Source organism: Hyperolius riggenbachi, chromosome 4, assembly GCF_040937935.1.
Source record: "Hyperolius riggenbachi isolate aHypRig1 chromosome 4, aHypRig1.pri, whole genome shotgun sequence".
Lineage (NCBI taxonomy): Eukaryota > Metazoa > Chordata > Amphibia > Anura > Hyperoliidae > Hyperolius > Hyperolius riggenbachi.
In genome coordinates, this window is record NC_090649.1 from 48,942,178 (window position 1) to 48,953,975 (window position 11,798).

The window sequence follows — 11,798 nt, forward strand, 5'->3', positions numbered from 1 at the left end:
TAGGAGAAGAATTAGAGCATCTCTCCATGGCAGCAGGAAATAATGGCACCTGTCCAAAAGGGATACTGACAGCCATAAGAAAGGAAAAAAAAATGTTTTGGGCCCCTAATGGCTCTGGCGTCCTGGGCAGTAGACCAGTTTTGCCCCTATAGAAGTGCCAGCCCTGCAGAGGACTCAACAGTTAGGCTGCATTTCCACTTGTGCGGTGCGAATCGCCACGGTAAAAATTTGCATGCGGATGCGAATTTCGCATGCGGCTCTATACGAATTTTTATGCGAATTCGCATGGTTGACGATGTATGCAAATTTAACCATGGCAGTGCTGGTGTGCTTTTCCATTGTTTCTATGCGAATTCGCATGAAAATTCGCATACCCAAACCTCATGCGAATTTCCTATTAAATACATTGTATGCGATTCACATAGCGGTATGCGGTATGCGAATTCTGATGGCTCTGCCATGCGAATTTTTTCTGCACAGAAAAACGCAAAGGAATCCTAACAAGTGGAAACAGTCCCATTCAGGGCCCTTTTCCACTAGCAGTCGCTAGCGTTCACGCTGAACGCTAGCGATAGCTGAATCGCAATTCCGGCGATTTCCCGACGTTTGCGGCCGCGATTTTGCTATGCTATGCACGGCATAGCAAAATCGCGGCAAATATCGCTCCGCTGCGCGCTCGCGTTCCCGTCAAAAATGAATCGCGGTAGTGGAAATGACCTACCGCGATTCCTATGTTAAAAAGCAAACCGTAGCGATTGTAAAATCGCTAGCGGTTTGCGACTTTACGATTCGGCCAGCGCAAACGCGCTAGTGGAAAAGGGCCCTCACTTGTATTGCTATGCGAATTTGCATGCGAAAAACGCATGCGAATTCGCGATAGTGGAAATAGGCCCTTATACTTACCAACAGGGGATGACACTGATACAATACAAATGTATAAGATGAAAGAAACTGTCCCTGAATGCAGACAGAGATCACAGAGCCCTCTCATGTTTCTTCTCAATGTAATGTAGACCTGAAAACAACAGATACAAGAAGCCTTTATTTACCAATATCATAACTTCAAAGAAATACTTCAATAAAGCATAAGATTCAAGTGAGAATGTTTGTAGGAAAGTACAAGGCACTGGCACTAAATGCAGCAGGGACGGATACAACCACACAGGCTTACCTGCAGTGTGCTCCAATAGTGATCCACACAAGTCCAGTCAAAAAGAAAGGTGAATAAAGATGGGCACAGCTGCTAAAATACCCTTTATTTGTGGCTGGGTAGACACATATAGGTTACAGCAGTGGGGGAAAGGCGAAGTCTGACAGCTGTTTCGCAGGGACTAGGCCTGCTTCATCAGAGACAGTATGCCAATGAACATAACATGTTTAAATATCGTAGTAGCCATCACTCTTACCTCCGCCTCCATGCTCATCTGGAACGCACGCCGCGCTAGCCGTCCAGCCAAGCCCCTCTCCTCTTCCGGCCATGTGGAAGGCTGTTATGTTCATTGGCATACTGTCTCTGATGAAGCAGGGCTAGTCCCTGCGAAACAGCTGTCAGACTTCGCCTTCCCCCCACTGCTGTAACCTATATGTGTCTACCCAGCCACAAATAGGCCTAGTGCACACCAGAGCGGTTCGGCAGCGTTTTCAGATCCGCTTGCGGATGTGGAAACGCTAGGGTAATGTATTTCAATGGGCTGGTGCACACCAGAGCGGGAGGCGTTTTGCAGAAACGCATACTCCCGGGCTGCTGCAGATTTTGGATTGCGGAGGCGTTTCTGCCTCAATGTAAAGTATTGGAAAACCGCAAACCGCTCTGAAAAACGGCAGTTCAGAGCGGTTTGCCAGGCGTTTATGTTACAGTAGCTGTTCAGTAACAGCTTTACTGTAACAATATCAGAAATCTACTACACCAAAAACGCTTTACAAAACCGCAAAATGCTAGGTGAAATGCTACAGAAAAATAAGAAAAAGCGTTTCAAAATCTGCTAGCATTTTGCGGATCTGCTAGCGGGTTTTGGTGTGCACCAGGCCTTAAAGGGTATTTTAGCAGCTGTGCCCATCTTTCTTCACTTCTCTTTTTTACCTTCAAAAGCTCCCCTGCACTTTAATAGATTTGGCAAACTAATAAAACTACTGAAAAAAGAACCCTGGTTGAAATGGTTCATAAGTCATACCTTCACTGTTTCCTGGAGCCTTGTCATGTGACTGAGCCAGCAGGAAGTAGTGCTGCACTCACCCCTCCTTGCAGCTTGGGGGGCGCAGGTGTTTGTTCTTTGAAATGAACAGCAACAGACAAGATCATTCAGGGAGCAAACAAGGCAGGAACCTTATCTGGATGAATGAGGTGAGGGCTGCACTGATCCCTGGCAGCAGACAGCCATTTTTCTGTCACGGTACGCCTCAACAGGATATGGAATAGCTGCTCCCAGCTCTATCTGTAGTACGATGGGGTTAGGGTGTAATATTATTATCTGGGTAATAGGGATTCTGGAAATGTCTTATTGTACATTATGCTACAAATGATGTACAAAGTATTATCACTTAGCAGATGGACTCCAGGGGCAAATATAAAATCAATTTAATACCAACGAGCAAGTCATATAAACATACTCAGGGCAAAAGTAAAGTTGAAAATTAACCAATCGAATACTGCCAAGTGCCAAGTTGAAATGTTATTGGTCTATTTCCAAGCTGCATAAATGTGCACACAAAGCTTCATATTTGAAACAGCATGAGGCCTGGAACCCACCCACTACAAATCGCAAATCGCTAACGCCATCGCTAGCGTTTTTAATTAGCAAGAAAAGTGGTTTACTATATAATTTATGTGATTTCATGAGCGTTGCCAGTGATTGTTTGCGATTAGGGATTTTAATTCTGAAGTGAAGCGAAAAAAACCTTATGATATAATGAATTGTACGTGTAGTACGAATAATGAATAGAACATTAGTAAAAACATTAGAAAAAAGTTTCATATTTTCATTTATATACAGTAGCCTTTTTTAAGAACATTGCATCATTCTGTCACAGTTGCACTCTGTCTTTTAAGCTTGAAAACTAAGCAGAAATAATGTCCCTTTGAACTTCCCTGCAGTAAAACCTTATCTCAAGCTGCCTCTCACTGTTTCTTTGCTGTTTAAAGGGGTTGTAAGGCAAATTTAAATAAAATAAATGCTACTTACCGGGGGCTTCCTCCAGCCCCAAGCTCCCAGGACCTCCCTCGCCGCATCTCTGCGTGCAGCCGTTTGCCGGAGCTCCGACCCGGTCCCTGGTGATGTCGTCAGAGCGACCTGGAGGTCGCTCTGTACTGCGCCTGTGCGATCTGCGCTGTCAATCACCGCCACGTGGGCCGGAGTGGACTGCGCAGGTGGTAGTAGTTCTGCGCCTGCGCAGTCCACTCCGGCCCACGTGGCGGTGATTGACAGCGCTAGAGGAAGCCCCCGGTAAGTAGCGTTTATTTTATTTAAATTTGCCTTACAACTCCTTTAAGTGCTCCAGAAATCAGGACTGTACTGGACTCAGTGGGTCGGAGAGCTCAGAGAAGCTCTTTTGCTTAGTTAACAACTGAAGTTTTTTTTAACTCTTCCTGTATTGGAAAACAATATGAAACAACTATTTGCTACTAATGTCCTATTTCTTAGCTGTACTACACATACAATTCAATATCTCATAAGTTTATTTTCTCTTCAGGTTTGCTTTAAGGTGGAATTTCAGTTTTGGGTAGATCCCCTCTTAAAGGACTTCTGAGGTGAACTTAAAAATGTATTTTGTACTCACCTAGGGCTTCTACCAGCCCCAAGCAGCAGTCTCCATCCCTCACCGCAGCCCCAATCCTCTTTGGTGTCCCCACTAGTTGCCCGCAATGATGGAAACCCACCAACGCAGAAGAGCCAACCCAGTCGGTGAGTTGTCATCATTGCAGGCGGCCAGCAGGGACACCGAAGAGGACCGTGGCTGCGCCGAGGGACTGAGACAGCTGCTCAGGGCTGGTAGAAGCCCCAAGTGAGTACAAAATAGATTTTTAAGTTTGCCTCGGAAGTCCTTTAAAGTTACATTTGACACAGTTTGTACTTACAGGCTGGACGATGTTGAGGTTTGAAGGCAACCAATGAATCCTCACAGAATACACAGGGTTTCGGGGGTTTCGATTCTCAGCATTGTCCGTTGCTTGGAGGACCAGTGTTTTTCAGGTGTTTCCATTCTGGCCCCTATCTTCTGTGTTATCTGTCCTGGGTGTGACCAACAGCCGCCCGTCTCCTGGCTGTGGTGTAACCTGCAGTCCCTGTCTCCTGGCTGTGGTGTAACCTGCAGTCCCTGTCTCCTGGCTGTGGTGTAAACCGCAGTCCCTGTCTCCTGGCTGTGGTGTAACCCGCAGTCCCTGTCTCCAGGCTGTGGTGTGACCTGCTGCCCCCTGTCTCCTGGCTGTGGTGTAACCCGCAGTTCCCCGTCTCCTGGCTGTGGTGTGACCCGCTGCCCCCTGTCTCCTTGCTGTGGTGTGACCCACGGGCCACGGTCCCCCGTCCTCTGCCTGTGGTGTGACCCGCTGCCCCCCGTCTCCTGTCTGTGGTGTGACCCGCAATCCCTGTCTCCAGGCTGTGGTGTGACCTGCTGCCTCCCGTCTCCTGGCTGTGGTGTGACCCACGGTCCCCCGTCTCCTGCCTGTGGTGTGACCCGCAATCCCCTGTCTCCTGGCTGTGTTACGCAGCTACAACATGAACGGTTCTCCCTGTACTAGCGCTGCTGCGTATCACCCTGACTCACAGGTCATTAAACGGCTAAGCCTGCGAGTTTAATCCTCATACCTGCATCCAGGGGAAGCTTAATCATTGACTTACCCCGCAGCCAACCTGGTGAAATATGCAAGAGGTAAGAGGAAAAAAATCCAGCTTCTGACCAACAGAGATTACCTTCATTAATAATCCCTTGGTTATTAAAGTAGCACTCCGCTAAATTCTAATAAAGGTGGCCGAAGAGGCCGCAGATACAGTATAATCTCATTACAGTAAACTCCAAGGGACCAGGAAAAGTGGTTTACTATATCAGGCGTTTACTATATCAAACAATTGTCCCAGAAAGAAGTTTTATCCTAGGTTACATTTTTACATCCACAAAATGCTTTTTAATTCACCAACAAGCAAGAATATAAACGCTGGTGGAGGTGCCCTCAGGGCCGGTTCACTCATGATGCAAGGTGAAACATTTGCATCAGGTGCAGAGATTACAGGGGCGGCATGTTTGTACTGTGTGCTTACACTAACAGCATGCAGTCAGAGGACGAGGAGAAGCGAGAGGGGAGGGAGGTGAAGAGATCATCATTGGGGAAAAGCAGCTTGTTGTGCTGTGTGAGGAGTCTGACAGTGAGTGAGGAGGGGGAGGCAGGAGAGCAGCAGTGTTTCCTTTGACTTGCACAGCAGAAGGGGGGAGGTGGCACTGCTGTCCTGACTGAGGAGGAATGGAGTAGCTGAGGGTGAGCAGTTTGTTTGTCGCAGACTCACAGCCAGTGTGTGCTATTGTGTTGAGCTGCAGCATGTCATGTGAGAACATTAAGTGAAGCAGAGTAAGCTGTTGGATGCTGTGCGATCATTCCTAATCGAGGAGGGCGTGGGGGCTCATCCCCACAAGTTTGCCTCAGGCAACAAAAAGTCTAGAACCAGCCCTAAAAGTATATCATTGTATGTTGACATGTAAATGAGATCGTAGAGAGGACCAATAAGATATTAACAATTTGGGCTTGCATGCGGATTTAATGTAAATTGCACACGGCTTGGCATGGAGCCAATCCAAAAGGACTTCGGGCCTGATTCACAAAGCGGTGATAACTCAGTTATCACGCCTAAAAGACTTTAGGTGTGATAACCTTTGCACCGCTGAGTTAGCACCTCTTTGTGCTGGTTATCGCACGCAAAGTCCGCGCGCAGCGCCCATAGGCCTTAATGGGTGCCTTCGCGTGCATCGTGCTGTGCACTGCAAAACTTTGCGCGCGGGAATTTCACGCGAGTTTCTTCTTATCACGCCTAAACTGAGTTTAGGCGTGATAAAGGGCTTTTCACTGGCGTGCAAAGTCTTTGCACCGCTTTGTGAATCAGGCCCTTCCTGTCAATTTTGATTGTTCCAGTAAGGGCCCATTCACACTTGGGTGATTAGTGGGCGTTTACCGCTAATCGCCAAATTGCGGGCGATCACTAGCGCTTTTTTCAAGTGCTAGTGCAATTAAAAGTATATGGCAGTGATCTCACCGGTGACGATTCGCGATTATCGGCAAACGCAAACGTGGGGCATGCAGCGCTATCTGACGATTTTTGAGCGATCGCGATTACAATGTTAAGGAAATACTAATCGTTCAAAAATCAAAATAAATGTACAGTGAAAAATACGCGTTCATCGCGGAAAAAACGCAGATCGTAAGCGTGAATCAGCCCTTACCAGCTACACGCTATTTCCATTAGGGCAGGCAAGCCAGAATTACTGAGGTCTCATTGGGACATCTCTAATTGTTAATGGTTTATAAATATATATTAAAGAGACACTGAAGCGAAAAAAAAAGTATGATATTATGATTTGTATGTGTAGTACAGCTAAGAAAAAAAACATTAAGATCAGATACATCAGTCTAATTGTTTCCAGTACAGGAAGAGTTGAGAAACTCCAGTTGTTATCTCTATGCAAACAAGCCATGAACTCTCTGACTAAGTCATAGTCATGGAGAGGGCTTTTATCTGACTTTTATTATCTCAACTGTAAGTGAACTGTTTACTTTTCCTCTGCTAGAGGAGAGGTCATTACTTCACAGACTGCTCTGAAAGACTCATTTTGAATGCAGAGTGTTGTGTAATCTGCACATATTAGAGAATGATGCAATGTTAGAAAAAACACTATATACCTGAAAATAAAAGTATGAGAATATTTTCTTTGCTGCTAATCTTCTAGTAATTATTCATAGTACACAACCAATTCATTATATCATATTTTTTTTTTCGCTTCAGTGTCTCTTTAACTATTCAGATTTGTACTATTAAAGTTCATAGTATAAAGTAGTGACCACAGATGAATATAATACAGGGCTATGCTGAAGAAAATGAACGTGCTGCTCCTGGAAATCCCATTACCACATATTCAGAAGAAACCAGGGGCGTAACTAGAAATCACTGGGCCCCCCTGCGAATATTTGGATGGGGCCCCCCCATAGGTGCCAAATAATCGTAATGGGGCAGCGTTTCACTGTAAATTAATTGTAAAGTGGGCAGCATTTTACCAGACAATCGTAATGTGGGCCAGAAAATCGTAATGTGGGCAGAGTTCACCAGAAAATCGTAATGTGGGCACCAGTCACCAGAAAATAGTAACGTGAGCAGCAGTCACCAGAAAATTGTAACGTGGGCAGCATTCACCAGACAATCGTAATGTGGGCAGCGTTCACCAGAATATCGTAATGTGGGACAGAAAATCGTAATGTGGGCAGAGTTCACCAGAAAATTGTAACATGGACAGCATTCACCAGACAATCGTAACTTGGGCAGTGTTCACCAGAAAATCGTAATGTGGGCCAGAAAATCGTAATGTGGGCAGCGTTCACCAGAAAATCGTAACGTGGACAGCATTCACCAGACAATCGTAACGTGGGCAGTGTTCACCAGAAAATCGTAATGTGGGCCAGAAAATCGCAATGTGGGCAGCAGTCACCAGAAAATCGCCATGTGGGCAGCAGTCACCAGAAAATTGCAATGTGGGCATCAGTCACCAGAAAATCCTAATGTGGGCAGCAGTCACCAGAATATCGTAATGTGGGCAGCAGTCACCAGAAAATCCTGATGTGGGCAGCAGTCACCAGAAAATCCTAATGTGGGCAGCAGTCAGTCACCAGAATGTCGTAATGTGGGCAGCAGACACCAGAAAGTCGTAATGTGGGCAGCAGACACCAGAAAATCCTAATGTGGGCAGCAGTCACCAGAAAATCGCAATGTGGGCAGCAGTCACCAGAAAATCGCAATGTGGGCAGCAGTCACCAGAAAATCGCAATGTGGGCAGCAGTCACCAGAAAATCCTAATGTGGGCAGCATACACCAGAAAATCGTAATGTGGGCAGCAGACACCAGAAAATCGTAATGTGGGCAGCAGACACCTGAAAATCGTAATGTGGGCAGCAGACACCTGAAAATCGTAATGAGGGCAGCAGACACCTGAAAATCGCAATGTGGGCAGCAGTGACCAGAAAATCGCAATGTGGGCAGCAGTGACCAGAAAATCGTAATGTGGGCAGCAGACACCTGAAAATCGCAATGTGGGCAGCAGACACCTGAAAATCGCAATGTGGGCAGCAGCCACCTGAAAATCGCAATGTGAGCAGCAGACACCTGAAAATCGTAATGTGGGCAGCAGACACCAGAAAATCGCAATGTGGGCAGCAGACACCAGAAAATCATAATGTGGGCAGCAGACACCTGAAAATCGTAATGTGGGCAGCAGACACCTGAAAATCGTAATGTGGGCAGCAGACACCAGAAAATCGTAATGTGGGCAGCAGACACCAGAAAATCGCAATGTGGGCAGCAGTGACCAGAAAATCGCAATGTGGGCAGCAGTGACCAGAAAATCGTAATGTGGGCAGCAGACACCAGAAAATCATAATGTGGGCAGCAGGCACCTGAAAATCACAATGTGGGCAGCAGACAGCTGAAAATAACAATGTAGGCAGCAGACACCTGAAAATCACAATGTGGGCAGCAGACACCTGAAAATCGCAATGTGGGCAGCAGACACCTGAAAATCGCAATGTGGGCAGCAGACACCTGAAAATCGCAATGTGGGCAGCAGACACCTGAAAATCGTAATGTGGGCAGCAGACACCAGAAAATCGCAATGTGGGCAGCAGACACCAGAAAATCATAATGTGGGCAGCAGACACCTGAAAATCGTAATGTGGGCAGCAGACACCTGAAAATCGTAATGTGGGCAGCAGACACCAGAAAATCGCAATGTGGGCAGCAGACACCAGAAAATCGCAATGTGGGCAGCAGTGACCAGAAAATCGCAATGTGGGCAGCAGTCACTAGAAAATCGCAATGTGGGCAGCAGTCACCAGAAAATCGCAATGTGGGCAGCAGTCACCAGAAAATCCTAATGTGGGCAGCATACACCAGAAAATCGTAATGTGGGCAGCAGACACCAGAAAATCGTAATGTGGGCAGCAGACACCTGAAAATCGTAATGTGGGCAGCAGACACCTGAAAATCGTAATGAGGGCAGCAGACACCTGAAAATCGCAATGTGGGCAGCAGTGACCAGAAAATCGCAATGTGGGCAGCAGTGACCAGAAAATCGTAATGTGGGCAGCAGACACCTGAAAATCGCAATGTGGGCAGCAGACACCTGAAAATCGCAATGTGGGCAGCAGCCACCTGAAAATCGCAATGTGAGCAGCAGACACCTGAAAATCGTAATGTGGGCAGCAGACACCAGAAAATCGCAATGTGGGCAGCAGACACCAGAAAATCATAATGTGGGCAGCAGACACCTGAAAATCGTAATGTGGGCAGCAGACACCTGAAAATCGTAATGTGGGCAGCAGACACCAGAAAATCGTAATGTGGGCAGCAGACACCAGAAAATCGCAATGTGGGCAGCAGTGACCAGAAAATCGCAATGTGGGCAGCAGTGACCAGAAAATCGTAATGTGGGCAGCAGACACCAGAAAATCATAATGTGGGCAGCAGGCACCTGAAAATCACAATGTGGGCAGCAGACAGCTGAAAATAACAATGTAGGCAGCAGACACCTGAAAATCACAATGTGGGCAGCAGACACCTGAAAATCGCAATGTGGGCAGCAGACACCTGAAAATCGCAATGTGGGCAGCAGACACCTGAAAATCGCAATGTGGGCAGCAGACACCTGAAAATCGTAATGTGGGCAGCAGACACCAGAAAATCGCAATGTGGGCAGCAGACACCAGAAAATCATAATGTGGGCAGCAGACACCTGAAAATCGTAATGTGGGCAGCAGACACCTGAAAATCGTAATGTGGGCAGCAGACACCAGAAAATCGCAATGTGGGCAGCAGACACCAGAAAATCGCAATGTGGGCAGCAGTGACCAGAAAATCGCAATGTGGGCAGCAGTGACCAGAAAATCGTAATGTGGGCAGCAGACACCAGAAAATCATAATGTGGGCAGCAGGCACCTGAAAATCACAATGTGGGCAGCAGACAGCTGAAAATCACAATGTGGGCAGCAGACACCTGAAAATCACAATGTGGGCAGCAGACACCTGAAAATCGCAATGTGGGCAGCAGACACCTGAAAATCGCAATGTGGGCAGCAGACACCTGAAAATCGTAATGTGGGCAGCAGACACCATAAAATCGCAATGTGGGCAGCAGACACCAGAAAATCATAATGTGGGCAGCAGACACCTGAAAATCGTAATGTGGGCAGCAGACACCTGAAAATCGTAATGTGGGCAGCAGACACCAGAAAATCGTAATGTGGGCAGCAGACACCAGAAAATCGCAATGTGGGCAGCAGTGACCAGAAAATCGCAATGTGGGCAGCAGACACCAGAAAATCGCAATGTGGGCAGCAGTGACCAGAAAATCGCAATGTGGGCAGCAGTGACCAGAAAATCGCAATGTGGGCAGCAGGCACCTGAAAATCACAATGTGGGCAGCAGACACCAGAAAATCACAATGTAGGCAGCAGACACTAGAAAAAAAATGCACCTGTGAAAAAAAAACAATTCACTTACCTGACAGAAGTCTTCTCCTCTCCCGACATCTCTGGCTCGCAGCTCCCCGAGTCCTCCTGCAGCACATCTCCGGCGCTGACAGGCAGAGTGCAGGGCTACGGCAAGATGGCTGCCGAAGCCCTGTACTAGAGACACAAAGTCTCCAGTGTAGGGCTTCTTCGGCGGCCATCTTGCCGTAGCCCTGCTCTGCCTGCCGGAGACTATGCAGGCTGCTGGTGGAGCGGGGCTGCGGGGAATGAACTGGCGCAGAGTCTATTAGACGCTGCGGCCAGTTGAGCACCTTGCTGGGGGGTCCAGAGCAGCGCTCCCCCTACGGACAGTGAGCGGGCCCCAGAGCAGCCCCGGGCGGCCGGGCCCCCCTGCGGCTGAGAGAGTCGCATCCCCGGTAGGTACGCCGGTGGTGACAGCCTTTCCTCCTCCGGGCCCCTGACTTGCTAGGGGCCCCCCTGCAATTGCAGGGGCTGCAGGGTCTATTCCTACGCCCCTGGAAGAAACATGTTTGAATATGTGTATAATGCAACCATTAGAATTCCTAGCAACTACATTACATACAGTTCTGTCACTAGGTGGCGCTGCTAGTATATACAGAAATAAAATCTGTTCATTGATAACAATTATATTATTTCTAGCTGATGGCCCGGCGTTGCCCTGGAATGGGGGGAGGGGGGGGGGGGCGTGTAAGGGGGGGGGTCCCCCCAGGCTGCCTCTCACTTAACCACTTGCCGACCGCTCACTCATAACGCGCTTCGGCAAAGTGGCAGCTGCAGGACCAGCGACGCAGATCGTCGCCGGCTGCAGACTAATTAATCAGGAAGTAGCCGCTCGCGCGAGCGGCTGCTTCCTGTCAATTCACGGCGGGGGGCTCCGTGAATAGCCTGCGGGCCACCGATCGCGGCTCGCAGGCTAAATGTAAACACAAGCGGAAATAATCCGCCTTGTTTACATTTGTACAACGCTGCTAACAGTAGCAGCGTTGTACCAGATCAGCGATCCCCGGCCAATCAGCGGCCGGGGATCGCTGTCACATGACAGGCAGGAGCCTGTTAGAGGCTGCACAGG

General features: G+C 48.0%; 1 protein-coding gene across 3 annotated transcripts in view; it reads right to left on the reverse strand.

Annotated features, from left to right (window-relative positions):
• Positions 1 to 974, reverse strand: part of PKHD1 (PKHD1 ciliary IPT domain containing fibrocystin/polyductin) — a 607,682-nt gene extending 606,708 nt beyond the window's left edge. For all 3 annotated transcript variants that reach the window (XM_068280030.1, XM_068280029.1, XM_068280031.1), the window contains exon 1: positions 904 to 974. The gene's annotated coding sequence lies outside the window, so the exon portion shown is untranslated. The remainder of the gene's footprint in view (positions 1 to 903) is intronic.
• Positions 975 to 11,798: the final 10,824 nt, after the last annotated feature.